The sequence below is a fragment of the Pelophylax lessonae genome, assembly GCF_965119305.1.
Source record: "Pelophylax lessonae genome assembly, chromosome: 7".
Lineage (NCBI taxonomy): Eukaryota > Metazoa > Chordata > Amphibia > Anura > Ranidae > Pelophylax > Pelophylax lessonae.
This window is the reverse complement of record NC_138774.1, coordinates 129,310,806-129,336,799: the sequence shown is the minus strand read 5'-3', so window position 1 is coordinate 129,336,799 and position 25,994 is coordinate 129,310,806.

Sequence of the window (25,994 nt, the reverse complement as noted above, 5' to 3'; positions counted from 1 at the left end):
GAATGGTGCCCCATCATTGGTGCTCCCGGGAGGAATGGTGCCCCATCATTGGTGTTCTTGGGAGGAATGGTGCCCCATCATTGGTGTTCCCAGGAGGAATGGTGCCCCATCATTGGTGTTCCCGGGAGGAATGGTTGCCCCATCATTGGTGTTCCCAGGAGGAATGGTGCCCCATCATTGGTGTTCCCAGGAGGAATGGTGCCCCATCATTGGTGTTCCCGGGAGGAATGGTGCCCCATCATTGGTGTTCCGGGGAGAAATAGTGCCCCATCATTTCAAAGAAGGGGGGGGGGGAGTTTGGGACTTTAAATGAGGCGCACGATGGGATTGTCGTGCTTCTCCATCCCTAATTCATGTAATGAAAACAGCAGCATGCTTGGGACTTTAAATGAGCGAAATGATGCGGCTTGCAGGAAAAAATATTTATTAGAAGATACATATAAATGACAATAATGACATGTTGAATATGTTGTAACACAAAAGAAATAAGTGGCTGATGGAATGCATAGAATAGGGAATAGTACCGATGGCAGCAGAACAGAAATTGTCTTTAAAGATTAAGAAGTATTTTGTAATTAAAAAATTATATATATAAAAATATAAAAAGTAAAATTGTATACCATGCTGCTGCCAAAGTGAGGATATAAGAGCAACTAATCAATAGTCGGTGTGGCACCAGGTGGAGTAAGAAAGATGGAATAGGGTGCAGAGTGTGGATTAATGGATAAAAAGCCCAGAAATGAAGAATAATGAATATGAAGATAAAATAAAATAAATTAAATAAAAGGTGATGAGACCCAATGATGAATTGAAAAACATCAATGTGTGAAAAGCAAGGTGAGAAAGGGAACAGTAGTGCCAGGAATAAAATGAAACAGAGAGCCAAACACCCATGGGTATGAGTGTTGAACCAAAGAGGAATGAAAATCACCAAAAAAACATAACAAAAATGTACCAAAAGTGGAGCCCACTGGTGTCTGGTGACCGCTGATGTAGCCAAGCACTGAGGTCCCAGCGTCACGCCAGTGCAAAGCTGTGAATCACCGCCAGACGGTGAGCACCATAGGCAGACCGATGGCTGGGCTACCTAATATGCACTGAGGTGGAAATGAAAACGACGGCTCAGTGGAGCCAAAATGACGTCATGAGCCGGCGCCAATGCGTGGAGAGTCCGCCCACCCGATCCCCCGCGTAAACTAGCCAAGGGAGAAAGGGGGGGCATCGCAGCTCCCGACATGGATTTCCAAAGGCCAGCCAGCCTAGTGAACCAGCACCTGCCCAAAAAAAGGGGGAACATGTGCATGTAAAAAATATAAAAAATGTTGTAATGATCTGTGTGTTTATGTCTATTAAAACATATGAAGCATCCAAATGCCCTAATTGTCACAGAGGGGATAGAAGTAACATAGTATATTGGACAAGGGAAAAAGTAAACCAATAGTATGCACAGATAAAAAATAAAAACCTGTTTGCTTAGATCAGTGTTAGTCAACCTTTTTTAAGTTGTGGCACCCTTAACAATTCTGCACAATCTTGAGGCACCCCGTTCTAAAATGTAAAAAAACCCCTAAACTAATATTTTTATACTGTATAAGGCAGCAACATCCGTACACATGGGCCATCCAACATTTAAAGTGATTTATTCCTCCACTATTGCAAACTGGTACGGACTAGTATTCTAGGGTTTCTCTTCTCCCTCAGTTTCTCTTCTTCTATTTGCTAATGTGACCCCAGTGCTGAGCAGAAGGGATGAGGAGGAGTAAATAAGGATGCTGTGCAAGCACCCGTCATTCTCCTTATCAACCAGTGATGTCACTCTGGTTGTCAGAGTGCCAGTGGCTTGACCCGCACAGTGCCCAGGTTTGTCAGGGTGCCAGTGGCTTGACCCGCGCAGTGCCCAGGGTTGTCAGGGTGCCAGTGGCTTGACCCACACAGTGCCCAGGGTTGTCAGGGTGCCAGTGGCTTGACCCGCGCAGTGCCCAGGGTTGTCAGGGTGCCAGTGGCTTGACCCGCACAGTGCCCAGGGTTGTCAGAGTGCCTGTGGCTTGACCCGCACAGTGCCCAGGGTTGTCAGAGTGCCAGTGGCTTGACCCGCACAGTGCCCAGGGTTGTCAGGGTGCCAGTGGCTTGACCCACACAGTGCCCAGAGTTGTCAGGGTGTCAGTGGCTTGACGCACACAGTGCCCAGGGTTGTCAGGGTGCCAGTGGCTTGACCCGCACAGTGCCCAGGGTTGTCAGGGTGCCAGTGGCTTGACCCACACAGTGCCCAGAGTTGTCAGGGTGTCAGTGGCTTGACGCACACAGTGCCCAGGGTTGTCAGGGTGCCAGTGGCTTGACCCGCACAGTGCCCAGGGTTGTCAGGGTGCCAGTGGCTTGACGCACACAGTGCCCAGGGTTGTCAGGGTGCCAGTGGCTTGACCCGCACAGTGCCCAGGGTTGTCAGGGTGCCAGTGGCTTGACCCACACAGTGCCCAGAGTTGTCAGGGTGTCAGTGGCTTGACGCACACAGTGCCCAGGGTTGTCAGGGTGCCAGTGGCTTGACCCGTACAGTGCCCAGGTTTGTCAGGGTGCCAGTGGCTTGACCCGTACAGTGCCCAGGTTTGTCAGGGTGCCAGTGGCTTGACGCACACAGTGCCCAGGGTTGTCAGGGTGCCAGTGGCTTGACCCACACAGTGCTCAGGGTTGTCAGGGTGCCAGTGGCTTGACCGGTACAGTGCCCAGGGTTGTCAGGGTGCCAGTGGCTTGACCCGCACAGTGCCCAGGGTTGTCAGGGTGCCAGTGGCTTGACCCGCACAGTGCCCAGGTTTGTCAGGGTGCCAGTGGCTTGACCCGTACAGTGCCCAGGTTTGTCAGGGTGCCAGTGGCTTGACCCGTACAGTGCCCAGGTTTGTCAGGGTGCCAGTGGCTTGACGCACACAGTGCCCAGGGTTGTCAGGGTGCCAGTGGCTTGACCCACACAGTGCTCAGGGTTGTCAGGGTGCCAGTGGCTTGACCCACACAGTGCCCAGAGTTGTAATTCTACAAAGTAAAAACCTGTGGCAATTTGTTGCCATTTTACCAAGGCACCCCTGAAGAACCCAGGAGGCACACCAGAGTGCCACAGCACCCTGGATGAAAAAGGCTGGCTTAGATCATGTTACTCCATCCCTAATATCGAGTCAAAGAAGGGGAGGAATGGTGCCCCATCATTGGTGTTCCTGGGAGGAATGGTGCCCCATCATTGGTGTTCCTGGGAGGAATGGTGCCCCATCATTGGTGTTCCCAGGAGGAATAGTGCCCCATCATTGGTGTTCCCGAGAGGAATGGTGCCCCATCATTGGTGTTCCCAGGAGGAATGGTGCCTCATCATTGGTGTCCCCAGGAGGAAAAAAACGGCATATTGAGTTTTTTTTAATGATTTTATCCGATTAAACGAAACAATCGGCCAACTAATCGATTATGAAAATAATCGTTAGTTGCAGCCCTACACTTAACCCTTTGATCGCCCCTGGTGTTAACCCCTTCCCTGCCAGTGTCATTATTACAGTAACAGTGCATATTTTTAGCACTGATCACTGCAGTAATGTCACTGGTCCCCCCAAAAGTGTCAAAAATGTCAGTCAGGGGTCCGATCTGTCGGCCGCAATGTCGCAGTCCCGCTAAAAATCGCAGATCGCCGCCATTACTATTAAAAAAAAAAAAACAATAAAAATGACATAAATCTTTCCCGTACTTTGTAGACGTGATAACTTTTGCGCAAACCAATCAAAATACGCTTATTGCATTTTTTTTTTTTTAACCAAAAATATGTATCAGAAAACAAATTCGCCTAAAGTTAAAAAATTTTGATTTTTAATTTTTTTTTTTTTTTTGGGGAATGTTATATATCAGAATGTGAAAAATATTGTTTACTTTTCAAAATTGTCGCTCTTTTTTTTGTTTTTAGCGCAAAAAATAAAAATCGCACAGGTGATCAAATACCACCAAAAGCTCTATTTGTGGGAAAAAAGGACATCAATTTTTTTTTGGGTACAGCGCCACACGACCGCGCAATTGTCCGTTAAAGTAACGCTAAATCGCAAAATTGGGCCTGGTCATTAAGGGGGGAAAATCTTCCGGTCCAGAAGTGGTTAAAGGGATGAGGTGACAACCCTACCCCTCCCCCTCCAGTAGGGTTGTCACCTCATAACTTTAAACCAGTACATATATTAATTACACAGCTTCTGTGACTGAATAAAATGGAAATTAAAAAAAAAAATGAGCCCTTCGTTTAACAATTGAAATTGTTAAATTAAAATTCCAATAAAAATGTAAAAAAAAACCTCACTTGGTGCCTTTTGTGTCATTCACCCACAACGCCCATTTCAGGACAATGTAAACAAAGAGCGTGACTGACCGACTTCCTGTATACGTTCCGCTTACTTCCGGTAAAAACAGAGTGCGTGACGCAGCTGACGTCCCGTACGTGCTCCGCCCACCTCTCTGTTCACCCGCCCACTTTCTTTTTGCGCGCCCATTTTCTCTATCTATCGCGGACTTTGCGTATACTCCCCGCCCACCTTCTCTGTCCCCGCCCACTGTCTGTAAACACAGACTGACGTCTAATGCTCCACCCATTCTCTGTTCTCACGTCCCGCCCCCCCCCCCCGCAGACGTCACGTCCGGTCCCTCCGGTGGATAGGAAGTTGCGGGTACCATTGTTGTGTTATCTCCTCATGGAAGAGAGACTTCCTCCGCTCTACATCTACAGCCGGGAATATGCGACTCTGTGCGACAGTCTGCAGAGCAAAGTGCCGAGACGGGTAAATGAGGGGACAGGTGGGGGGTGTCAGTACAGGAAATGGGGGGACAGGAGGGGGGGTGTCAGTACAGGAAATGAGGGGGGCAGGAGAGGGGGTGTCAGTACAGGAATTGAGGGGACAGGAGAGGGGTGTCAGTACAGGAAATGAGGGGGACAGGAGAGGGGTGTCAGTACAGGAAATGGGGTTGACAGGAGGGGGGTGTCAGTACAGGAAATGAGGGGACAGGAGAGGGGGTGTCAGTACAGGAAATGAGGGGACAGGAGGGGGGGGGGTGGCAGTACAGGAAATGGGGGGACAGGAGGGGGGTGTCAGTACAGGAAATGAGGGGACAGGAGAGGGGGTGTCAGTACAGGAAATGAGGGGACAGGAGGGGGGGTGTCAGTATAGGAAATGAGGGGACAGGAGGGGGGGTGGCAGTACAGGAAATGAGGGGACAGGAGGGGGGTGTCAGTACAGGAAATGAGGGGACAGGAGAGGGGGTGTCAGTACAGGAAATGAAGGGACAGGAGGGGGGTGTCAGTACAGGAAATGAAGGGACAGGAGGGGGGTGTCAGTACAGGAAATGAGGGGACAGGAGGGGGTGTCAGTACAGGAAATGAGGGGACAGGAGGGGGTGTCAGTACAGGAAATGAGGGGTGTCAGTACAGGAAATGAGGGGACAGGAGGGGGGTGTCAGTACAGGAAATGAGGGGGACAGGAGGGGGGTGTCAGTACAGGAAATGAGGGGGACAGGAGAGGGGTGTCAGTACAGGAAATGAGGGGACAGAAGGGGGTGTCGGTACAGGAAATGAGGGGACAGGAGAGGGGGTGCCAGTACTGGAAATGAGGGGACAGGAGAGGGGGTGCCAGTATAGGAAATGAGGGGACAGGAGAGGGGGTGTCAGTACAGGAAATGAGGGGACAGGAGGGGGGGGTGTCAGTACAGGAAATGAGGGGACAGGAGGGGGGGGTGTCAGTACAGGAAATGAGGGGACAGGAGAGGGGGTGTCAGTATAGGAAATGAGGGGACAGGAGAGGGGGTGCCAGTACAGGAAATGAGGGGACACGAGAGGGGGTGTCAGTACAGGAAATGAGGGGACACGAGAGGGGGTGTCAGTACAGGAAATGAGGGGACAGGAGAGGGGGTGTCAGTATAGGAAATGAGGGGACAGGAGAGGGGGTGTCAGTACAGGAAATGGGGGGTGACAGGACAGGTGGGTCAGTATAGGAAATGGGGGGGGGGGGGATTGGACAGGTGGGTCAGTATAGGAAATGGAGGGGGGGGGGGGGTGCGACAGGTGGGTCAGTATAGGAAATGGGGGGGGGGGGGAGGGCAGGTGGGTCAGTATAGGAAATGGGGGGGGGGACAGGTGGGTCAGTACAGGAAATGAGGGGGGGGGGGGGGTCAGTGCAGGAAAAGGACAGAAACTTTGTTGTAGTTTGCTGTCTATAATGACTTTGTACAATGATGCCTCCTGTGTGTTCCAGGCCAGTATGGTGCACTCCCTGATAGAAGCCTATGGACTCCTCAGTCACATGAGGTGAGTTGGGGTGGGGTGGGGGGGGCATTTAAAGGGGAAATAAAGTTGAAAATAAATGTGAGCAGGCAGGTCTCTTCTGCAATAAAAATACAACTACCTGCCTGCCTGTGCTTAGTCCCCTGTAGAATGTACATTGAGCTGCGCATGCAGAGCTCCGTTTCCATTCCAGCACACTGCCTGTGTGCTGGGATGACTGTACTCCTGCGCATGCACGGAAGTGATGTCATCCCATGCCGGCCAATGAAGACAGCTGAAGAAACTGGGGGGGGTCAAGAAGCTTAGGTAAGTATTTTTGCCTTTATTTCCTTTGTTTCTGATATCCTTCAGTAATATGACTCCTGAGACGATATCACTTCTCATTGGTGTGGGGATCAATAACAAATATTCAGGCCAAGAGGAAGGTTACTTGACCTCCATGGAAAATTTATACCCCCCCCCCCCCCCTTCACGACAAGGCCATTTTTTGCGATACGGCACTGCTTTTTAACAGACAATTGTGCGGTCGTGCGACGCTGTTTGCAAATAATATTTATGTCCTTCCCCCCACAAATAGAGATTTCTTTTGGTGGTATTTGATCACCTCTGCCGTTTCTTTTGCGCTATAAACAGAAAAAGAGCCACAATTTTGAAGAAAAAAATAAAAACTTTTTTTACTTTCTGCTATAAAACGTTCCCAATAAAAAAAAAAAAATTATTTTATTTTTTTTTAGATTTCAATATTTTTATTGAGTTTTCAACAGGGTTCGTACGGTCATGAAAATCCTGGAAAAGTCATGGGATTTTGACATGACACTTTCCAGGACTGGAATAGTTATGGAAAATGAGGAAAACCCACTAAGTTTTGGAAAAGTCATGGAATTTTGTGCACCTATTTTATTTAGAAAATGTATTGTATTGTATTGTATTCTGTGGGAGCGGGGGACAGTAAGTGGACTATTTTCTCTGTTTCGGGTTTAGGCGGATTGATCTGCCGCAGCGCACTGCACAGCTGAAGCCTGATCACTGGTCTCTTCAATATGAATAGACCGTGACAGGCTAGGAACTCTGCGGCGGATTGATCCGCTGAAACTGAGAAGTGCACTTACTGTCCCACTCCCAGGGGCGTACCAGCAGGCGGGGGAGGCGCGCGCACTGGGGGATGTCAGACGGGCCACTGGGATCGCCGCACTGGGTAGGGATGTCAGCCGGGCCACTCGGATCGCTGCACTGGGGGGTGTCTGAAGGGCCGCCCGCATCGCCGCACTGGGAGGATATCAGGCAGGTGTCCGCCGGGCTGCCCGCATCGCCGCACTGATGGGTGTCAGGCCGGTGTCCGCATCTCAGTGTGAAGAACTTCCTAGAAAGCAGCTGCAGGAAGAAGGTCAGTGCCTGAGGAGTCTCGTTTTGTGTGCTGGATGGGAGGGGGATGGGATGGGGCAGCTGCATAGAGATGAATTGAACTTTCCATATTTATTCCTCATGCCTCATGTCGCTGAATGTTGTTACTCCTCCTCTCAGAAGCTGCACTAGGAATATGGAAAGTTCAATTCATCTATATGCAGCTGCCCCATCCCCCTCCTATACAACTTCCTTTGCTAGCCCCCCTCAGTGCTCTTTAGCCCCCCCCCATGCACTTTAGCCTCCCTTCAGTGCTAATAACCCCCCTGGTGCTATTAACGCCCCCTCAGTTCCCCCCCAGACAGTGCTCTCCAGTTTCCCCCCCCCCTCCCCCTGTGCTCTCCATCCCCCTGGTTTTTCCTGCTTCCACCCCCCTGCGCCTTCCAACCCCCCTAAAATGCTTTCCAAACCCCCCCTTAATTCTCTCCATTCCCCCCCCCCCCCCCTCCGTGCCATTCAGCTCCTCCAGTGCTCTCTGCTTCCCCTGTGCTCTCCGGCCTCCCTAGTGCTCTTCTATCATGTCCGCAGTTCTTGACCATCTCTTGCATCATGTCCGCAGTCTCTGACCATCTCTTGTATCATGTCCGCAGTCTCTGACCATCTCTTGTATCATGTCCGCAGTCTCTGACCATCTCTTGTATCATATCCGCAGTCTCTGACCATCTCTTGTATCATGTCCGCAGTCTCTGACCATCTCTTGTATCATGTCCGCAGTCTCTGACCATCTCTTGTATCATGTCCGCAGTCTCTGACCATCTCTTGTATCATGTCCGCACTCTCTGACCATCTCTTGTATCATGTCCGCAGTCTCTGACTATCTCTTGTATCATGTCCGCAGTCTCTGACCATCTCTTGTATCATGTCCGCAGTCTCTGACCATCTTCTGTATCATGTCCGCAGTTTCCAGACTATCTCTTGCATCATGTCCGCAGTCTCTGACCATCTCTTGTATCATGTCCGCAGTCTCTGACCATCTCTTGTATCATGTCCGCAGTCTCTGACCATCTCTTGTATCATGTCCGCAGTCTCTGACCATCTCTTGTATCATGTCCGCACTCTCTGACCATCGCTTGTATCATGTCCGCACTCTCTGACCATCTCTTGTATCATGTCCGCACTCTCTGACCATCTCTTGTATCATGTCCGCACTCTCTGACCATCTTTTGTATCATGTCCGCACTCTCTGACCATCTCTTGTATCATGTCCGCACTCTCTGACCATCTTCTGTATCATGTCCGCAGTTTCCAGACCATCTCTTGCATCATGTCCGCAGTCTCTGACCATCTCCTGTATTATGTCCGCAGACTCTGACCATCTCTTGCATCATGTCTGCAGTTCTTGACCATCTCTTGTATCATGTCCGCAGTCTCTGACCATCTCTTGTATCATGTCCGCACTCTCTGACCATCTCTTGTATCATGTCCTCACTCTCTGACCATCTCTTGTATCATGTCCGCAGTCTCTGACCATCTTCTGTATCATGTCCGCAGTTTCCAGACCATCTCTTGCATCATGTCCGCAGTCTCTGACCATCTCTTGCATCATGTCCGCAGTTTCTGACCATCTCTTGTATCATGTCCGCACTCTCTGACCATCTCTTGTATCATGTCCGCAGTCTCTGACCATCTCTTGTATCATGTCCGCAGTCTCTGACCATCTCTTGTATCATGTCCGCAGTCTCTGACCATCTCTTGTATCATGTCCGCAGTCTCTGACCATCTCTTGTATCATGTCCGCAGTCTCTGACCATCTCTTGTATCATGTCCGCAGCCTCTGACCATCTCTTGTATCATGTCCGCACTCTCTGACCATCTCTTGTATCATGTCCGCACTCTCTGACCATCTCTTGTATCATGTCCGCACTCTCTGACCATCTCTTGTATCATGTCCGCACTCTCTGACCATCTTCTGTATCATGTCCGCAGTTTCCAGACCATCTCTTGCATCATGTCCGCAGTCTCTGACCATCTCCTGTATTATGTCCGCAGACTCTGACCATCTCTTGCATCATGTCTGCAGTTCTTGACCATCTCTTGTATCATGTCCGCAGTCTCTGACCATCTCTTGTATCATGTCCGCACTCTCTGACCATCTCTTGTATCATGTCCTCACTCTCTGACCATCTCTTGTATCATGTCCGCAGTCTCTGACCATCTTCTGTATCATGTCCGCAGTTTCCAGACCATCTCTTGCATCATGTCCGCAGTCTCTGACCATCTCTTGTATCATGTCCGCAGTTTCTGACCATCTCTTGTATCATGTCCGCACTCTCTGACCATCTCTTGTATCATGTCCGCACTCTCTGACCATCTCTTGTATCATGTCCGCACTCTCTGACCATCTCTTGTATCATGTCCGCACTCTCTGACCATCTCTTGTATCATGTCCGCACTCTCTGACCATCTCTTGTATCATGTCCGCACTCTCTGACCATCTCTTGTATCATGTCCGCAGTCTCTGACCATCTCTTGTATCATGTCCGCACTCTCTGACCATCTCTTGTATCATGTCCTCACTCTCTGACCATCTCTTGTATCATGTCCGCAGTCTCTGACCATCTTCTGTATCATGTCCGCAGTTTCCAGACCATCTCTTGCATCATGTCCGCAGTCTCTGACCATCTCTTGCATCATGTCCGCAGTTTCTGACCATCTCTTGTATCATGTCCGCACTCTCTGACCATCTCTTGTATCATGTCCGCACTCTCTGACCATCTCTTGTATCATGTCCGCAGTCTCTGACCATCTCTTGTATCATGTCCGCAGTCTCTGACCATCTCTTGTATCATGTCCGCAGTCTCTGACCATCTCTTGTATCATGTCCGCAGTCTCTGACCATCTCTTGTATCATGTCCGCAGCCTCTGACCATCTCTTGTATCATGTCCGCACTCTCTGACCATCTCTTGTATCATGTCCGCACTCTCTGACCATCTCTTGTATCATGTCCGCACTCTCTGACCATCTCTTGTATCATGTCCGCACTCTCTGACCATCTTCTGTATCATGTCCGCAGTTTCCAGACCATCTCTTGCATCATGTCCGCAGTCTCTGACCATCTCCTGTATTATGTCCGCAGACTCTGACCATCTCTTGCATCATGTCTGCAGTTCTTGACCATCTCTTGTATCATGTCCGCAGTCTCTGACCATCTCTTGTATCATGTCCGCACTCTCTGACCATCTCTTGTATCATGTCCTCACTCTCTGACCATCTCTTGTATCATGTCCGCAGTCTCTGACCATCTTCTGTATCATGTCCGCAGTTTCCAGACCATCTCTTGCATCATGTCCGCAGTCTCTGACCATCTCTTGTATCATGTCCGCAGTTTCTGACCATCTCTTGTATCATGTCCGCAGTTTCTGACCATCTCTTGTATCATGTCCGCACTCTCTGACCATCTCTTGTATCATGTCCGCACTCTCTGACCATCTCTTGTATCATGTCCGCACTCTCTGACCATCTCTTGTATCATGTCCGCACTCTCTGACCATCTCTTGTATCATGTCCGCACTCTCTGACCATCTCTTGTATCATGTCCGCAGTCTCTGACCATCTCTTGTATCATGTCCGCACTCTCTGACCATCTCTTGTATCATGTCCTCACTCTCTGACCATCTCTTGTATCATGTCCGCAGTCTCTGACCATCTTCTGTATCATGTCCGCAGTTTCCAGACCATCTCTTGCATCATGTCCGCAGTCTCTGACCATCTCTTGCATCATGTCCGCAGTTTCTGACCATCTCTTGTATCATGTCCGCACTCTCTGACCATCTCTTGTATCATGTCCGCACTCTCTGACCATCTCTTGTATCATGTCCGCACTCTCTGACCATCTCTTGTATCATGTCCGCAGTCTCTGACCATCTCTTGTATCATGTCCGCAGTCTCTGACCATCTCTTGTATCATGTCCGCAGCCTCTGACCATCTCTTGTATCATGTCCGCACTCTCTGACCATCTCTTGTATCATGTCCGCACTCTCTGACCATCTCTTGTATCATGTCCGCACTCTCTGACCATCTCTTGTATCATGTCCGCACTCTCTGACCATCTCTTGTATCATGTCCGCACTCTCTGACCATCTTCTGTATCATGTCCGCAGTTTCCAGACCATCTCTTGCATCATGTCCGCAGTCTCTGACCATCTCCTGTATTATGTCCGCAGACTCTGACCATCTCTTGCATCATGTCTGCAGTTCTTGACCATCTCTTGTATCATGTCCGCAGTCTCTGACCATCTCTTGTATCATGTCCGCACTCTCTGACCATCTCTTGTATCATGTCCTCACTCTCTGACCATCTCTTGTATCATGTCCGCAGTCTCTGACCATCTTCTGTATCATGTCCGCAGTTTCCAGACCATCTCTTGCATCATGTCCGCAGTCTCTGACCATCTCTTGTATCATGTCCGCAGTTTCTGACCATCTCTTGTATCATGTCCGCACTCTCTGACCATCTCTTGTATCATGTCCGCACTCTCTGACCATCTCTTGTATCATGTCCGCACTCTCTGACCATCTCTTGTATCATGTCCGCACTCTCTGACCATCTCTTGTATCATGTCCGCACTCTCTGACCATCTCTTGTATCATGTCCGCACTCTCTGACCATCTCTTGTATCATGTCCGCACTCTCTGACCATCTCTTGTATCATGTCCGCACTCTCTGACCATCTCTTGTATCATGTCCGCACTCTCTGACCATCTCTTGTATCATGTCCGCACTCTCTGACCATCTCTTGTATCATGTCCGCACTCTCTGACCATCTCTTGTATCATGTCCTCAGCCTTTGACCACCTCCTGTATCATGTCCACAGCCCCACACTTTTTTTCCCAGGACTTGACCCCTGAGTATAGACAAGAGTAAGTGCCACATTTGTGCATCTGTGCCATCCATACCAGTCCACCTGCACCTCCATCATGACTGTGGCTGGGGCCTAAAGAGTAAGCGCTGCATTTTGTGCATCTGACTGTGCCATCCATACCAGTCCGGGAGCACCTCCATCATGACTGCCTAAACTGAAGCTTTTTCCCCATGTACACTACAAAGATTGTCATTTATTTTACTAAAAATATGCTGGGTGTGACATGGATTTTCTTCTTATTTAACATGTATACATAGAGATTTCATGAAACTTTAGGTCATGAATATTTACGTGAAGTCATGGAAAAGTCATGGAATTTTATTGGTAAAAATGTGTATGAACCCTGTTTCAAGAAAAGGTGACAACAGTGCAAAAAATACAGTCAGGTTACGGCCATGAAATAAAGTACCGTATATACTCGAGTATAAGTCTAGGGTGGGAAATGCAGCAGCTACCGGACCCAACTGGACCACCACGAGACACAAAACAGGGGCTGCGGGCATGGTACAGAAGATGGCACAGGTCATGATACAGGCATTGCACAGGTCATGATACAGGCATTGCACAGGTCATGATACAGGCATTGCACAGGTCATGATACAGGCATTGCACAGGTCATGATACAGGCATTGCACAGGTCATGATACAGGCATTGCACAGGTCATGATACAGGCATGGCACAGGTCATGATACAGGCATGGCACAGGAGATTGTATAGGCATAGCACAGATGATGGTACAGGCATGGTACAGTAGGTACAGGCATTGCACAGTATGTACAGGCATGGCACAGGAGATGCAGTGCTGCGGGCATGGTACAGGAGAATGTCCTGTACCATGCCCGCAGCACTGCATGAGGAAATGCAGGGGCTGCGGAGGAGTCTCACTTACCTGTCGGTGAGGCGCCTTCGATTTAAAAATTGCGCCGCCCGGCGCCAATACGTCACCGCGAATGCGCCGCCAATGCTCGGGAAAACCCGTACACGTTCGGCTTTTCCCCCCTGCATGCGGCGCATTGCGCGGTGACACGTCGGCGCCGGGCGGCGCCATTTTTAAAAAGACAGTGACTCGAGTATAAGCAGAGGGGGGCTTTTTCAGCATGAAAAATCATGCTGGAAAAACTTGGCTTATACTTGAGTATATACGCTAATAAAAACGGTACGCACAAAACAGTAGGTATGAAAGTGTAAACAGTGGAACACTGGCTCAAACATTAACGGAAGCATAGCCCCCATCCCCTCCCTTTCAACTTTGGCCGGTCCGTGCCCACCTCTGCCCCAACCCCCCCCCCCCCCCCCCCCCCCGGCGCCCGAGGGAACTTGGCCCCCCAACCCCATTATTGCACAATGGACCGGGGAGGCGTCTACCAGCAGCCATACCACAGGATACCTACCTGAGTGTATAGCAGAGGTAGAGGCCATGGTCAATGACAACCTTGGACCAACCGTGGTCCCTTGACACTAGAATCCTTGTGACAAGCATTATAACAGACAAGACAAAAGAAAGGGAGGAGAATGGAGAGGTATAGGGGCATCGAGAGAGAATGGAAAAGGGGGAAAGAGCAGTAGGAAATGAATAGTAAAAGGGAGCAGTAGCGGTGGAAAAGGGTCGGTGTTCAGGCCCATATCCCCGGAATCGGGGTTAACACACAAGTCATGTGGTCCCAGTGGACACCTGCTCCCCTTCTGTTTAAGGGGGACCAGCTAGATATCGTACCCAGGGGGTCCCAAGTTTTTTCAAAGAGGTGCATTTTGTCATTAAGCATCGCCACCATCCTCTCATTTATCATGATCCAGGTCAGCTTGGCCTTCAACAGCCCAATTGGCACCACCGGAGTCCGCCATGAGTGGGCTATAGCAATTTTGGCGGGCGTAAATATAAAGGCTATAAGACGATGACGTAGTGACGAAACGCGTAGGACGGGAATACAGCGTCACTCGTCACTTCCGGGTTGAGTGGTTCCGGAACGCAGAAGCGCCGAGGCGGCCAGACACCCAGAAGCGGATTGTGAACTTCCTAACAGTGAGTCTATGCTATTGTACAGACATACTACGCCATGGGAGTTTCTTCTTTTGTATATTGACTCTATAGCCACAGTGGGAACGTCCGAGTTCTCCCACCAGCCGAGTCTCACCCATCAGGCTTACACCTTCAGCAAGGGAGACAGCGTGAAACAGTGGGATATCCATCCACCCAACAGCTTTATACCTGGAACAGGGGAGATAGTGCGGTAAGTGCTTTACCTAGTGGGGTCACGGGTACTAGCACTCGCACTTCCAGCACGAGACCAGAGGGTGATACACCCACGAAAAGACTGGTACTCATCACTTTATCGGCTGACACTTCAACATTCAACTATTCTTTCACCCCCTGAAATCCGAGATATTACAAAAAATAGCTTTACAGCACGGTCACTTTTTTATTTTTGCACTATTTATTTCAGCACGCAGCACTTTATGTATCTATAGCTTTCTTATATATGCACAACAGCTGTCCACTACGTAATATTATTAAGCATCTGGAATTGTCATCCAGCATGCTGGCACTATAATACCTTTGCACAGTGCACTTTTTGTTTCCCACGATATATGCAATATCTTTTAAACAATTTTCAGCACAGTGCACCTTGTAACAATCAGGTTTACGTTTAAAACATTGTTTTTTCTGGAACATTGCCATACACCAATTGTATTTAATGCACAATTAGACCTGTGCATGGTGGTAGCGCCACTCGCCAACACTTTTTTTTTTTTTTTTTTTTTTTTTTTTTTAACCACAATATAAGGCGTTTAGTGAGTTTTGGTATCCCCTCAACTGGTTTACCCAGTAGTGCCTGTTGGGGAGATTTCACCAGGTTAATATGTGTTAGAGAATATATAAAATTGAATGTGTGGATCCAGAACCGTCTGACTTTCGTGCAAGTCCACAAGGTGTGGAAGACAGTGCCCACTTGTCCGCATCCCCTGAAGCAGTTGGGGCAGGGGTGGGGAACCTTTTTTCTGCCAAGGGCCATTCGGGGGCCGTACAAAATTATCAACTTAAAAATTACCCTGTTATATTTGGTCAAACATTTAATTAACTCACCCCTAATGTAATGGCTGCAACTTCTTCTCTATGGTGAGGTGTGTGATGTTAGCTGGTATTGATGATGTTGCTACTCGCAACTGGTTTTCCAGGTTTGCGTTGGTCAGTCTGGAGCGCAGTCGACTTTGTGTGGTGGTAAGTTTTGAAAAGAACTGCTGGTGTGTACTGCTGGTGGGTACAGCTGGCTGGTACTGCTGGTGGGTACAGCTGGCTGGTACTGCTGTGAGTACTGCTGGCTTGTACTGTGCTGTGGGTACTGCTGGCTCTGACTGGTACTGCAGTGGGTATTGCTGGTTCTGTTGTGGGTATTGCTGGCTCAGGCTGGTACTGCTGGTTCTGCTGTGGGTACTGCTGGCTCTGTCTGGTACTGCTGGCTCTGGCTGGTTCTGCTGTGGGTACTGCTGGCTCTGGCTGGTTCTGCTGTGGGTACTGCTGGCTCTGGCTGGTTCTGCTGTGGGTACTGCTGGCTCTGGCTGGTACTGCTGTGGGTACTGCTGGCTCTGGCTGGTACTGCTGTGGGTACTGCTGGCTCTGGCTGGTACTGCTGTGGGTACTGCTGGCTCTGGCTGGTACCGCTGTGGGTACTACTGGCTCTGGCTGGTACCGCTGTGTGTACTGCTGGCTCTGGCTGGTACTTCTGTGGGTACTGCTGGTACTGCTGTGGGTACTGCTGGCTCTGGCTGGTACTGCTGGCTCTGGCTGGTTCTGCTGTGGGTACTGCTGGCTCTGACTGGTTCTGCTGTGGGTACTGCTTGCTCTGGCTGGTTCTGCTGTGGGTACTGCTGGTTCTGCTGTGGGTACTGCTGGCTCTGGCTGGTTCTGCTGTGGGTACTGCTGGCTCTGGCTGGTTCTGCTGTGGGTACTGCTGGCTCTGGCTGGTACTGCTGTGGGTACTGCTGGCTCTGGTTGGTTCTGCTGTGGGTACTGCTGGCTCTGGCTGGTACTGCTGGTTCTGCTGTGGGTACTGCTGGCTCTGGCTGGTACTGCTGTGGTTACTGCTTGTTCTGGCTGGTACTGCTGGTTCTGCAAGGAGTACTGCTGGTTCTGGCTGGTAGTGCTGGCTCTGACTGGTACTGCTGGTTCTGCTGTGATTACTGCTGGTTCTGGCTGGTACTGCTGGGAGTAGTGCTGGTACTGCTGGGAGTACTGCTGGCTCTGGCTGGTACTGCTGTGAGTACTTCTGGCTCTGGCTGGTACTGCTAGTTCTGGCTGCTATCGCTGTGAGTACTGCTGGCTCTGGCTGGTTCTGGCTGGTACTGCTGTGTGTGCTGCTGGAGGGAAATGCTGGCTAGGAGAAGTGTAGCAGTGCCACGCTGGAGGAAGAGGTGATGTTTCTTGTATTGGTCACAGGCGGAGTGCATTTGATACATGCGCATACGGCCCCCGAACCATAGGTTCCCCACCCCTGAGTTGGGGGATGCATCCCGAACCGCCGCCTCCAACCTGACCGGGACCATGTACCACCGCAAAAACACTTTGTAGTTAGCTTCTATTAAAGATGCATTGAAAAAATTGGGTATGGGGATGCCAACACCCTCCATCATGCTCAAAGGCTAGAAGGGTGGTGTGCATGCATAACCCCACCAAGAAATTGGGACTTTGAAGGCAGAGACATATGGTGGAAACCTATATTGAATATGAACCAATATAGGATAAAACCTCAACTTTTATTTGACAGTCACATGACAAAGTGTTAAAAACACTGATGCAGCAAATACATCAAGAGACAAAAATCAAAAAATACATAAGAACCAGAAAACCACAGAGAGGAAGGTCAACAGGGTCCTACATGTTTCGCTGATATGATTGGCTTCTTCAGGGACCAGTGGTATTTACGACCTGTTTTGAGGTTCAATTATTTAAAATTATAGATGTGTCCGTTGACAGCGACAAGGGCCCTGAAGTAAGGGACGGCCACACAAGATGAACTGGCCTAGGTCAAATAGTGACATAGAGCCATATGCCTCCAAATTGGTAGGCACTGGACCGGACTGAGGCCAGCAGCAGGTGTACAGTATCCCACAAAGAGGACAGGGAATATGTATCCAAGCCTCAGTAGTCCAGGCCAATACAAAGAAAATCATCCAATATGCCAGGGCGTCAGGTAGTCGCGTATGTCTCTGCCTTCAAAGTCCCAATTTCTTTGTGGGGTTATGCATGCACACTTCCCTTCTAGCCTTTGAGCATGATGGGGGGTGCTGGCATCCCCATACCCAATTTCTCCATATATATATTTAGGGATGTGGCAGTGACAGGTGGCTCTATGTGAACCAGTGTTTGCTGTGATCTTTGTAAAGATGCATTGAGTATGGATTTAGAGTTAAGCTGGGCTAGAGAGTTCCATTCTGTGCGGTCTAATTCCTCATCCAGATCCTCCTCCCAGCGGATCATATAAGGAAGTTTAGTGTTATCTTCATGCAGTATATTATAGATCGTGGATATACAGCTTTTATTTGTTTATCCAACGTGCGGCATAAGTACTCCATTGGTGTGGAGATGGTAATATCACATTTGCGTTTGAGGGAGGTTATATAATGAGAAATGTGGCCGTAACGATAGTATTCTCTCACTGGGAGAGAATATTTCTCCTGCAACTGGGCTCTAGTGAGCAATCCCCTGTGATCACACTGATCCGCCAACCTGAGAAAACCTTTATTCGTCAACCACTCGAATGCGGAGGGACAGAGACCCGAGAGGGAACAATGGGTTGCCCAAGAGGGGCGCCAATGGAGTGTGGGGGGACTTAAAGGCATGCCTTTTCGACAATCTATCCCATATTCCCAAAGATAGGGACAGGGTGGGGCAGAGAACCCCTGGTCGATCCTTGGCCCGCAACCACAATACACGATGGATTGGGACATTTTGGTAAATGTGCAGATTCCAGTTGCATCCAAATTGGGTGAGGGTACCGGGAGTGAAAGCAGATTAGGTGGGTGAGCGGCATAATAATACTTCACCAAATCCGGGACCCCCAATCCCCCCCTCAGTCTCGGGGCAAAGAGAGTGCGTCTGTTCACTCTAGGCCTCTTATCGCCCCATATGAATTGTATAACCGTCCTTTGAAACTTCCTTAGATCAGACATTTTAATCATTATAAGTAAGGTGCGAAATAGATATAACAGTCTAGGCAATATATTCATTTTAACTGAATTCAACCTACCGAAACACGACGGGGGATTAGCAGCCCATCTCGAGAGGTTCTCTCGCAACTTTTTATAAAGAGGTGGATAATTGCGTGTGTAGAGAGTGTCAATGGAAGCCGTGAGGTGGACCCCAAGATATGGCATCGACTGTTCCTGCCATGTAAACCTAAAGTTGTTTTTGAGAGCAGATATCGTTGCCCTATCCAAGGTCAAGTTTAAAGCCTGGGATTTAGAAGGGTTCACTCTTAAGCCAGATATCGCAGTGAACGCTACCAGTTCCCTGAGTAAATTGGGGATGGATATCAGTGGGGTTGAGATATATGTTAAGATATCATCTGCAAAGAGAGTGCACTAATGCTCTATACCCCCACATGGGATGCCCTGAATATTCGGTTTATAGCGTATCTTAATGGGCAACGGCTTTAAAGCCAGGATGAATAGGAGCGGGGACAGGGGGCACCTCTGACGCGTTCCCCTTCGTATATTGAGGTAGTCAGATCCATAGCCTTTAATAGACAGTTTCGCAATAGGGTCGCTATATAAGGTTTTGATGATGGTGAGAAAATTGTGTCCAAAGCCAAATTTCCCCAAAGTCTGTAGCAGATATTCCCAGGATAGGGAATCGAACGCCTTGTGTAGGTCTAGAGACAGTAACATGCCCTTCCTCTGTCCCATCCCATTTAGATTTAAGGGCAGAAATAATATTAATCGGGCGTCTAGTTTGGTCAGGTGCTTGTCTACACTGGACAAAGCCCGTTTGGTCAGGATGGATATAGTCTGCTAAAAATGAGTTCAGTCTGGTCGCCAATATTTTTGTCATTTTTAGATCGACATTTATAAGGGAGGTCAGACGATAATTTAGGCATTCGCCATGATCCTTGCCTGGTTTAGGTATGACGTGTATGAAAGCATTGAATTAAAATAGGAGCAGAGGTGAGTGGTGAGGGTCTCGCTGAATTTTTTTTTAGTAGTGGCCAGAGAATCCGTCGGGACCCGGCGCTTTAGCTGAATTGAGGTTTTTGATAGCAGACAGTATCTCGGGTTCCGGGAACTCTCTATCCATGACGTCCGCGTGTGAGGATGAGAGTTGAGGGAGGGGGATGTCGCAGAGAAAATCCGCAAATAAAGACTGTTGGAGCGGTTGTGGCTGGGAATAAAGTTTTTATTTATTTATTTTTAATTCTGTTTATTGAAAATTTTGAACGAAAAGACACAAGCAGAACGCCATACGGGGCATATCCCGGCGCAAAACAACTGAAACATCTACACACTACTAAACACATATAGACATCAAAGCAATCTCGGCCCAAAAAAGGAGGGTCGAGAGCCCTGAAAGTTGCACTCTCACTTAAAGTCAGGAGAAAGCAATATGCATTACATATGTGATCAGAACATTAAACCCTGTCTCCCACCACCGAGGACCCACAGGTCACCACAATATCCCCTCCCATCAGACACAAAGGGGTCATCACCTCATGCAGGGCCCTCCACCCACCACAAGAGCCAGGGGGCTAATCCTGGGTATCGGTTTTTAGAGAGGAGTTCACCCATAATTGCCACACTTTTTCAAACTTTCGAGGACACCCTCTGGACATGTATGCTGTTTTATATAAAGGCACCACAGCGTTCACCAGTCCCTTCCAGAAACCCAACGTGGGAGGGAGTGCTGATTTCCACTTCAGTACTATTGCCTTCCGGGCGTAAAACAATAGAATGCCCACCAGAGTACGTACCGCCCTGGGAGCCTGTATGACTCCCACCAAACCCAGGAGGCAGACGGTGACCGTCAGCGGAACCGCTCTCCTAACAAGAGTAGACACAAAGCCTGTCACCTCCCACCAGAAGCCACCAACCACCGGGCACGCCCATAAAATATTGGAGAACCCCGCAGAGTCACTGGGGCATCTCCAGCAGGAGGCCGGGACTGCCGGGAACATACGATGTAGCCGCACAGGGGTCAGGTAGATTCTGTGCAATATCTTAAATTGAATCAGCCTATCTCTGGTTGCAATCAGAGCCCCGAAGGGACTGTCCCAGATATCTTCCTTGTCTAACCCCCCCCCCCCCCCCTCCGCATCCCATGTAGCACGCAGTCCTTCCAGACCAGTCTGGATAGAAGGATGGAGCATCTTGGAGAGCGGTTTTTCCAGGGTGTCATCCCGTAGCAGAATCTATAAGTTGTCTCGCTCAAGACTTACAATGGGTCGTCTAAACTGGGTAGTAAAGGCATGTCGGAGTTGTAAATAACGAAAGAAGAAGGAGTTAGGTAGTTGGAATTTATTTTTAAGCCTATCAAATGTAGACAGGGTCGCCCCCTCACAAATGTCTGCCAGGGATTTCACTCCCCTGCCCGCCCACAAAGCGGGATCCGGTATAGAGTGAAACTCCGAAAGCTGAGGGTTAAACCACAATGGGGTATCAGGTGACCAAATTGCCCCCTTGTGATTGGGCATTGCAATAATTACATGCCAGGCCCTGACCACCGTCTGCATGGAGACGGTCAGGGCGGGATGTGTGGCCCTCGGTCCCCTATATAAAGCATTCCGTAAAGTTTCGTACGAGCCTGCAAATGCTGCTTTGAGGACCACGGATGCGTTGGTCTTATCAGCCACCAACCATCCATGTGCCTGGACCAGCATGGCTGCCATGTAGTACAAATATAAATTTGGACACGCTAGTCTCGCCCCCCCCCCCCCCCCCCTGCTTCCAGGGTCTGCATAACAACCTTCCTGATAAATCTGGCTGGACCTGGGGACCATAGGAATGTGGTAATAAGTGTATCGAGTTGCCTTAACAGGGACTTCGGTAACCAAACCAGGGAATGGCGAATAATATAGAGTATCACTGGAAGAATTTTCATTTTGATCAAATTAATCTTCCCTATGAGGGAGAGGGGGGAGACAGGACCAAGCCCCATGGGAATAAAGTTTGGTATAAAAATTATAAAATTAATTGACTATCAATTGTGGATTTTGTGACCTGTGTCCAGTTTGGAGCTTCAATTTCGGGACTGCCGGGGAATGGTGTCTCGGGGCTAGTTTACGAGCTAGTAGAGTGTGTGGTTTGTCACCCAGTGTATAGTAACGGTTTCCCGATCAGTGAATGGATTTTTTGGGTTTGGTGGTTAAGCGAAGATTAAGGGCTACGTGTGCGGCGTCAATCTTATGCCTAATATCAACCCCCGGGGTTCTTTTCTGTTTTCGGAAGAGGTCTCTCAATTCTGTCTCTTGTCGCAGTATGTCACAGTCCTGTTCCCTTTTTTTTCCGGGAGGCTATTTGGATCTGTTTGCCCCTAACCGTCGCTTTGTGTGTAGCCCATACAATCGCAGGAGAGGTGTCCATGCTAGGGTTGTCAGTAAAGTATTGTCACAAACAATCTTCCACCTTCCTAAAGACTAAGGGTTCATTTAACAGTGAAGCATTTAGCCTCCCAGGATGCAGGTTTGGGTTTGGTCCATAAATCCGAAACTGTCAGCACCACTGGAGAGTGATCCGACCATGGTGTAGCTATTATCTGAGTTTTTAATACAAATGGAAGGAGGGAGGTGACAAGGCAAAGAGATGGTCTATACGAGCTTAAGTTTTATGGGCATGGGAGTAGTGGGTAAAATCCCTCGCGGTGGGGTGGTCATTTCTCCAAACATCCACCAGGCCACCATTAGAGTGTAACAGGCATGCCAACTTAACCCCCTGTTTAGGGGCATGTTTAAGGGAAGTGCGTAAGGAGTTGGATGTGTCCATGATCTGGTCTAGTGGGACATTGCTGTTTCCCCCAAAGATGACATGGCCAGTTGCGTGTGGCATCACCACTTGCAACATATCACAGAAAAAGGGGCAGATGGCCTACGTTGGGAGCGTAGTAGGAAACTAAAGTAACTTCGTGCTCGTTAATTTTGCCGTGAACCATAACATACCTCCCCTCTTTATCCCTTATTACTCCCTTGGGTGTGAGCGGTACTCGATTGGTGATACAAATTGCTACACCCTTTTTCTTGTCCGCACTATTTGACCTATAGCCGGTGGATTATTTGGCGCTAAGGCATTTAGGTGCTGAGGTGCGTGTAAAATGGGTCTCCTGTAACAGGAGGACATCTATACCTTGTTTGTAGTAGAATTGAAAGGCCTTTGCTCGCTTAACAGGAGAAAATCCCTACATTATGTGTAAGGATTTTAAAGTAACTTGCCGAACGACGTGTTATCGCGGCTCGGTAGGTTGTACTCGCCTGTATCTGCCAAGGACCATCCCCTGTCCCCCCCCCCCCCCCCCCCTGGTCTCGTAGACATGTGGACCACGTTGATGGAATAGGATGAGCAAGGAAGAAAAGGAAAAGATCCGAGATGAAACAAGAAGGAAAAAAAACAACAAAGTCCCCCCCCAGACCACTACCCCCCGGTCACTCGTGATGGGGGGAGGGCAAGGGATCCGCCCTTAACATATGCAAATTACATAAACTTGACTGGTTTTGGGGTCCAGCACCCCATACGTTTTTGCGAGGTTGCTCACCGCCGGCCGTGAGCAAGGTCGCAGTAATGGCGCTTTTCCAGTGTATGGAACCGAACAGTTCGGCTCGCTTTTGCGCTTTTCCACTGCATGGTACCCCATGGTCCCCATGGTACGGTGTAGGAACGGTTCGGTACAGTACGGCGGCGCTTTTCCACTACATGGAACCGAATGGTATGGCTCGCTTAAACAGTACCACCTCGGTTGTGGTTCCAACAGGGCCGTACCGGTACCATATCCCACAATTGTTTGCATGCAGCCTTGACTGTTTGTCACTGCTAGCCACTGATTGGTCAGAGAATCGTTGTTATCCCACCCACTTACTATTAGTGGAAAAGCAAACCGTACCGAACCGTTCCAACACGGTACCATGCAGTGGAAAACCAAACAGAGCAAAGCAGGGCCGAGTGGATCTGAGCCGGTACTTGCAGTGTAAAAGTGCCATAAGTGGCATACGGAAACAACCCGAACCGCTTTAGTCCAACCTGTAGGTTCTATTCACTGTTAGGAGCGAGGTGGAACCATCCCGGGAGCCCGAAATTACTGGGCCATCAAACCTATAACCCCCATCACAGTCCCTTCACCCCAGCCGACCCCAGGAAGCCAGTCCGGCGCTAGGGGAAAAAATAGCAAAAAGGGTTCCAAAAATAGGTGGGAAAAGTCCCTTAGTCTTCTAGAACATAACCTCAAAGAAAACCGTTTAGCAAAATCGGAAAACTGGAGTCCCGGGTGGGGGTCAGATGGGGCGAACCTGTTCGTCTATCCTCTTCATGCAGATGCAGTCCATGTCCGTTGGATTTAAACAAACATCTTCTCGAACTGTGGATCTCTAAAACTGTGGCTATCCTCCAACCAGATTGATGTACTCATGGTCACGGATCTCCCGTGAACCCAGAGCCCCCCCAAAAAGTAGAAACAGAAGTATAGTCGGTCGATTCAAGGTGGGGTGCGCGACTTGGTATTGCCTCTCCGTGTAGGCTGGGACCATAAGGGCGACAGTGGTCTGGCAGCTTCTGCCGGGGACTCCGGTGGGGATCTGGGTTGGGGGGCCGTCTCTTGAGAGTATGCCTAGGCCCAGTAGGACATCCTCTCCTTCATGGAAGCTGGTGAAGGAGTGGGACTTGCCCTTGAACGTGAAAGATAGCCGGAACGGATAGGACCATCTGTACTTGATTTGACGGTTGATCAGGAGTAAGTAACGGTTTTAGGGATCTCCGTTTTTGTATAGTCGTTTGGGATATGTCCGCAAATATTTGGATGGAGTGGCCAAGGAGGGAGACATCATGACGAAAGCGGGCTGCCGCCATAACTTTTTCCTTAATTCTATAAAAATGGGGCTTCACAATGATGTCCCTGGGCAGGCCATCTGAGCGTGGAGCCGTCAGGGCTCGATGGAATCGGTCCAATGCCAGGTGATGCGGTGAGATATCTGGGATAAGATCCGTCATAAGTGTGTGTATCGCAGGTTCCAGATCACTTATTGACTCGGGGAGCCCCCTTATCCTGAAATTGTACCTGCGAGACCTATTCTCTAGATCTTCAATTTTAGCTTGAGCTTGATCTAGTTGATCTTGCAGGGATACTATCAGCTTGTGGTTTTGGTTAACTCTTTTCACAGTGCCGTCTACTTTAGATTCAATGGAGTCCAGCCTCCCTCCTATTTCCTGGAAGTCACCCTTTAAATCAGCAGTAATGGTCGCACAGGCCTTGGAAAGCTCCTGTTGCAGTAAAGCCGAAAATCTGGGTATCAGTATGGAATCCCCTGCTAAGTATGGTTTCGGGGGGCTACTCTGGCTCAGGGCAAGTTCAGCAATGTCAGCCATCTGTCTATCCCAAGAGGATGCTGGAGAATTAGCTCCCTCCACCTCCCCATCTGATGAGGCCTGGTATGGGGAAAAGTGCTGTGGCTCTCCGTGGGGGGGACTGCGAGCTGGCACCCTGGGATTGGGAGGAGAAGGGATCCCTTACCTCCTCCGGATGAGAAGCGGCAGGTGGAGTCCCACACTGTTGGGAGATGGTGTGGCTGTGACTGGCGGTGCTGGAAGAGGGCTGCCGAGCCGCGGGTCGCCGCCATCTTGGGTTTCTGTGTGCCGGGAGGAGACGGGCGTGCTGCTGATGGAGGCTGTGCTGGCGTGGATTGCTTTTTTTTTTTTTTTTGGCCGCACCTGTGACCCTCCGCTTCATCCTCACTTCCTCTCGGTATTGCAAGTGGTTTGGGGCGGCCACTCCCGCTCCGTTAGGCTTGTTGTAGGTTGTGAAGTGGTCGGGGTGTGCGGAGCGCGGTCAGTGCATGTACCGTCCCGCGCATGCGCACTATTTTTTTATTTTTTCAATAGTAATATTAAAGTTATTAATATTAAGTAATATCTTATAGTGGGACTGCGACATTGTGGCGGACAAATCAGACATACTTTTTTGGGGGACCAGTGACACTGATACAGTAATCAGTGCTAAAAAAATATGCTCTGTCATTGTACAAATGACACTGGCAGGGAAGAAGTTAACATCAGGGGCGATTAAAGGGTTAAATGTGAGCCTAGGGGGGTGTTTTCTAACTGTGGGGGAGGGGCTTGTGAAATGATCATAGAGACCTCTGTTCCTATATAGAAGGCTCACAGGCGCTCTGTGATCATTTCAGAGAGAACGGTCGGCTGTGTTTACAACAGCAGACCGTCCTCTCTCAGCGGGGAGCGATCGCTGGTGCTCGGTGGCAATCGTGGCTGC